Genomic DNA, 6,000 nt, shown 5'->3' on the forward strand with positions numbered 1-6,000 from the left:
AATCCCAGGCTCATACACTCAGCACCACACCCAGAAATAACTGGCCGTGTAACCTTGAGCAAGTTACTTAACCCTGACTGCTTAATAAAAAAAAATAAGGGGAGCAATGGAAAAGGAAGACATAAAAGAAAGAAGAGGAATAGGAGGAAAAGAACAAGGAGAGAGGACAAAGAAAAGGGAAGGAGAGAAAGACAAGAAAGAGGAAGATAGAGCAAAAGAGGGGATGAGAGGTATGAGAAAATGCATGTTAAATTAAATTATGTAGAAAATTAAAGCAGGAGCCAAAGAGAGAGGATGGAGTAGTGGGTGGTAAGTAGAGGGATAAAGGAAGGGGGAAAGAGATGATTCAGGAATAGCTGGGATTATGGAAACACACAGAAACAAGAGAGTGAGGGCAATGTAGTAGTAATAAGAGAGGACAATGTGAAGATAGTGCAGAAGATGGAGAGAGATGGAAAAGTTAGGACTATGGTGGCATGAAAAAGACAAGGAGGGAAGAAGAGGAAAATGAAATAGAGACTATGGGTGTATACAACACATAGAGGAAAAAGAAAGAGGAATAATGATACCCATGAGATGGAGAATTGAAGAAGCTGAGAGGGAAGGAAAATAGGGTTGGGAGAAGAGCCAGGGATCTAGTTGTCAGCACTTGCCTGGCCGAGGAAGCTGAGGTGAGACAGAGTTTTGGGACTCTCAAGCTCAGTCAGTAGTGATTGCCTCTAGGGCTGGTTGGAAGCCATGAAAGTCTTTACCATAGGCTCAGAAAGGTGGGACATGACACTCAAATCATCAGTACAGGGAAAGACAGATGTATTCAGCAATATTTAAAGGTCTAGGAGTCCGTGGGTTCTGCCCACTTTACCCCTTTTACCCTTCTCTTCGCCAAGATTCTGTCCTTTGCTTCTTAGTTCCAAACTTGGCCTAGATTCAACAGAAATAAATTTTTCATCATCCCAAAGGAAAAGTAAATGAGGGGAAAAAAATCCTCCAGAGGTATATGAAAGACATCGTGGTGGAAAGAGATCTGGATATGAACTCTTAGGACTAAGGTATAATCTCTGGCTCAAACATTAGCCTAAATCTGAGCAAGTCATTCCACAATCCCCCCTTAAGTCTTTTTCCTCACCTGCAAAATGGGGAAAGTAATCCTTGCACAACCTACCCCATGGAGCTTTTATGAGGAAAGCACTTTGTAAATAGTAAATTCTAAAAATGAGTTGTTATTATCTTTCTCAGGTTTCTATACACATTATGCTTACAGGAAGTCATATTGACCCTTTCAAGGAATCTGGGGGCTTCTAATTCTTTCCTGGTCTGAATAACTCACACCAGTCCTAAAGCTAAAAACCAGTGGAGACTAGAATAGGAATACCTGATAAGGAACCAGCAAAATTCTATCATAAAAAGGGATCCATGAATAGTTATGGAACTTGTAGCCTAAACAAGAAAATTACACATATCCAGAAGAAAAGATCTAGGTTGCATAAAAGAATATGAATCATGTCATAAGAGAATTCATTAGAAGAACTGAGGATACTTAACCTAGAAAAGTCTTAGCACATTTATTGTCTCTATTTTTAAATATTTGGAGGTGATTATGAGAAAAGATAGAAGGCAGAAGAATGCAGAAGAAAGGTCTATTTGGCCTGACAGGGAAGACCCAGAAAGAATAGGTAGAAATTACAGGAAGGCAGATAAATTTTAAATAAGGAATGACTTCAGAACAATCAGAACTGTCCTACAATAAAAATCCTTGATCTTAGTTTTCTCATATTTAAATCAATAATAATCCTTCCACACTCTACATAGTTGTCATGAAAGGGGAACTTTGTGAACCTGAAAACATCATGAAAAGTGAGTAATATTTGCAATTATTATAATTAATAGTTATAGATGGCTTCTGGGAAAGTTAACTATGTGAAATGGAGAAGTCTAAATTTTCCATGTATATCCCAGCACATATCTGAAAAGGACTTTAGAAACAGCAATGAAGGAAACTAAAAAGAAACCTAAATAAGCTCCTTTATCCAGTGCAGAAACACACATCAAAAAGATGACCCGAATTGTGCAGAGTCAGGTGGATGGGTCACACAAGAGAAGTTAATTGAAACTGAAGTTAATTTGAAAGCTAGGAGAGGTGAGAAGAAGAGTCCTGCCAAGAAAGCCAGTAAAACTCTCGTGAATGAGTGAGAGGCTAATGAAGATGATAGAGAGCTACACCATTAAAGTTAAAATTAACAGGTAAATAGCTGGAAGCTGGTAGAGATGAACAGAAGAGCTGTTGTAAGGAAGTCAGTGAGGGCTTCTGCAAATGAACCTGAAGTCAGCCAGTATTCTGACTACCCTATCTATCCAGTACTACCCCAAAAGGGTAGATTCACAAATCAGTACAAGCAAAATGCATGAGATAAACCCAGAACAGGGCAACTCCACAACAATGAAAAATATAGCCTTAAAGAAAAAAAATGACTTGGCACAAGATTACAAGAATGGTTGGAATAACTTAAACATGGCATTAAAAAAGAAAGTATAAGTGAAATTAGAGTTCAGGAGGAAAAAAAATTAACAAAAGAGGCAGTGGAAAATCTTAACCAAGTAGAAGACTGCCTAAAAAATAGAATGGAATGAAAAGAGTCTTCTGACTCCATAAAGCAAGAAAAAATAATAGGACAAAGTAAAAAGATTGAAAAATGGGAAAAAAATCTCATTATGAAAACAACTCATCTAGAAAACAAATCTATAATGTTCATTCAAGCATCATTAAATTCTGAATACCAAGACCAAACAAAAAAAAACCTAGACAATGTATTTCCTCATAAAATAAGAGCCACTTCAATCTATTAGAACTAAAGGACAAAGTAAAACTAGAGAGTGAAAACAGAAATACTGATCCTTCCTGAGAGAAACCTCAAATTGGGCATATTCAGGAATGTCATTGTCAAAATCAAGAACTTTCAAGTCAAGCATAATATTCTTTAAATAGCCAGGAATGAAGAGTTCAAATATCAATGAACCATAGCCAGGATTATGCAAGACTTAGGTGCAACCACTATAAAGGAGGAGAAATAAAAGATATAGGACCGAGAACAACTGAATGTAATCCTAAAGAGAAAATAGACTTTAATAGAATAAAAGACTTTCTAGTATTCCTTACAAAATGATGAAAGCTGAATAGAAACTTTAAAATGAAACCCAATAGTTAAGAAAACTCTAGAAAGGTAAATACATTTAATCAATTAGAAGGAGCTCTGATGAAGTCCTTACATTCTAATTTGGGAGAAAAGATAAACATCACTCAGAATACTGAAGCCTTCAAGTGTCACAGAATAAGTTAACACAAGTCCTAAAAGGATAGTTTTGTTCTATAAGTTTGCATTAGATCAGGGAAAACATACACATACAAGTATATAGGAATTATATGCAAAATCAATGCATGGTCATTTTAAGGGAGAGGGCTGGATGAGTAAAAAAAAAACTTCATGCAGTATATGAGTATGTAGCATGTGAGTTTAGTTTTTCAAGAAGGAGGGAGATCTGAGGAGGGAAGCATGAGAGACAATCTGTGCAATAGCATGAAAATGGTAAATGGAACATTATGTGTGAGGAAAACAAGAAAGCCTAGTTTAACTGGATTGTAAAGTGTGTAGAGAGGAGAAATGCATAATGATCCTGAAAATATAGGTTGGAGCCAGGCTATAAGGACTTGAAATGCAAAACAGAGGAGTTTGCATTTGTTCTTTAAAGTAATAGGACACCACTGGAGTTTATTGAGAATGGGAGTGGCATAGTCAGATTTGTACTTTATGAATATCACTTTGGAAGTTATGGAGACATGGAGACCAATTAAGGAGTATTGTAATCAACCAGGTTAAAAGTGATGATGGCCTGAACTGGAATGATGGTCATTTGAGTGAGAGAAAGTATGTATATAGGGGACATATGCAAGAAATGTTTTGGAGATAGAATTATAAACCCCCAGAGCTATCTCTGAAAACAGCAGCACAAAGGTGTGAGGAGCCAAAATGGCAACATAGAAGCAGGAAGACTCCCTGCGCTCCCCCCATAACCAGCTCAAATACCTATAAAAATGACTCTAAACAAACTTTAGGGCTGCAGAACCCACAAAGTAACAGAGAGAAATGAACCTCCTGCTGAAGACAGCCTGGCAGACTGGCAGGAAGGGTCCATGGCAGTGCATTGGGAGCAGAGCTCAGGCCCACCCTTGAGCCCTCAATTTTAGCCTCAGTGCAGCCTGACCAGCTGGGGCTAGAGGGACATCAGGAGAGTAGATCACCAGAAGCTGTTGTGGTTTCCAGAATTATCAAGCCATAAATGCCAAATACAAAGTGAGAGTTCAGTGGACTTTGGAAACAGAGAGTCCAGGAGTGTGGCCTCTGCCCCCAGGGAAAAAAGAAGCTAAGGTGCCATGGCTGTGCAGCCACTGCTGCATAGCTGCTTCAGAGCTCCTGTCTTGCAGATTGTAGGGGGACTAAGCAACAAGTATGAGGGGTAATCACTCTTGCTTTAACCTGCTTGGATCTGGATTGCTGTCTAGAGTGGAGGTCCTGGGGTGTGTGACCAGTGTGCTAGAGCCGGTGGAGGCTTCAGAGTGGGCACCCAACTAATAGCTCCAGCAGCTGAAAAAACCCCAGTGATTTGGGACAAAGTTCTCCTATCCAGAAGCAGAATTATACTGTGGCAAAAACCTCAAAAGTCAAGTAATTGAGTGGCAATATGAGCAAGCAAAGGAAGCAAAGCAAGCACAGAAATTTGACTTTGGTCTCCTTTTTGGGGGACAAAAAGGATCAAAGCATGGAACAGGAGGAAGACAGTGAAGTCAGAACTCTTGCACCAAAAGCTTCCAAGAAAAACATAAATTGGTTACAGGCCATAGAGGAGCTTAAGAAGGATTTTGAAAACCAAATAAGAGAAGTGGAGGAAAAATTGCGAAGAGAAATGAGAATTATGCAAGAAAATCATGAAAAGTGAGTCAACAACCTGACTGAAGAAAATAACACCTTAAAAATAGACTAACTCAAATGGCAAAAGATGCTCAAAAAGGCAACGAGGAGAAGAATGCCTTAAAAAGCTGAATTTGCCAGATGGACAAAGTATCTTAAAAGTTCACTGAAGAGAATGATTACTTCAGAATTAGACTGGAGCAAATGGAAGCTAGTGACTTTATGAGAAATCAAGATACTATTAAACAGATCCAAACATACGATAAAATAGAAGGCAATGTGAAATATCTCATTGGAAAAACCACTGACCTGGAAAATAGATCAAGGAGAGATAATTTAAAATTATTGTACTATCTGAAAGCCGTGATTAAAAAAAAAAGAACCTAGAAATAATCATTCAAGAAATTCTCAAGGAAAAATGTCCTAATGTTTTAGAACCAGAGGGAAAAATAGAGGCTGAAAGAATCCACCAATCACCTCTTGAAACAGATTCCAAAAAGAAAACTCCTAGGAATATTATAGCCAGGTTCTGGAATTCCCAGACCAAGGAGAAAATATTACAAGCAGCCAAGAAGAAACAATTTGAATACTGTGGAAACACAATCAGGATAACCCAGGATCTGGCAGCTTCTACACTGAGGGATTGAAGGACTTAGAATATAATATTCCAGAGGTCAAACGAGCTGGGATTAAAACCAAGAATCACCTACTCAGCAAAACTGAGTATCATGTTTCAGGGAAAAATATGGTCATTCAATGAAATAGAGGACTTTCAAGCATTCCTGATGAAAAAACCAGAGTTGAATAGAAAATTTAACATTCAGATACAAGAAGAAAGAGAAGCATGAGAAGGTAAACAGGGAAAAGAAATCATAAGGAACTTATCAAAGTTGAGCTATTTACATTCTTACATGGTAGAATGATAATTGTAACTGATGAAACTTTTCTCAGTATGAGAATAGTTGAAGGGAATATAAATGTGTGTGTGTGTGTATATATATATATATATATATATATATATATATATATATATATATAT

This window comes from Petaurus breviceps, unplaced genomic scaffold (genome assembly GCF_028583685.1).
Source record: "Petaurus breviceps papuanus isolate PSGF00001 unplaced genomic scaffold, PetGlider_PUasm1.0 90879, whole genome shotgun sequence".
Taxonomy (NCBI): Eukaryota; Metazoa; Chordata; class Mammalia; order Diprotodontia; family Petauridae; genus Petaurus; species Petaurus breviceps.